This window comes from Penaeus monodon, chromosome 22, assembly GCF_015228065.2.
Source record: "Penaeus monodon isolate SGIC_2016 chromosome 22, NSTDA_Pmon_1, whole genome shotgun sequence".
Classification (NCBI taxonomy): Eukaryota; Metazoa; Arthropoda; class Malacostraca; order Decapoda; family Penaeidae; genus Penaeus; species Penaeus monodon.
The window spans coordinates 17,529,836-17,530,301 of NC_051407.1; positions in this window are offsets into that span (position 1 = coordinate 17,529,836).

Consider the following 466-nt stretch of genomic DNA (forward strand, 5'->3'; position numbering starts at 1 on the left):
CTTTTTTTCCCTTTTTGCCCCCAGATCTTGCTCGGTTTTGTTAACTGGTTTTGGTATTTTGTTGACTTCACTGATTCAATGCTGTTGACTAGTTAAGCTCTGATTGTGCGTTTACTCAACTGATTGACCTAAGGAATTTTGCATATTTTTCTTAATAAATTTAGTTGACTTCTGAACTTATAACTATGAAATATTTCTATTACATTATGTTATGTCATGGCATAATTATATTTTGTTAATCTCATCTAACTTTTATCATTCACCAAAAAATATCTTCTAAGGTGGGGGACAAATTTCTCATCAGTTATCACGTTATCTTATCTCCACCTCGCTCCCGTATCTTATAAAGGTAGGAGGAACAGATAAAAAATCAATTAAGGAATAATGAAATGAAGTAGATAGGAAAACAGAGTGATACCTGGAATTAGTCAGGAAAGAAAAAACGGACGGAATAATAAACGACAGA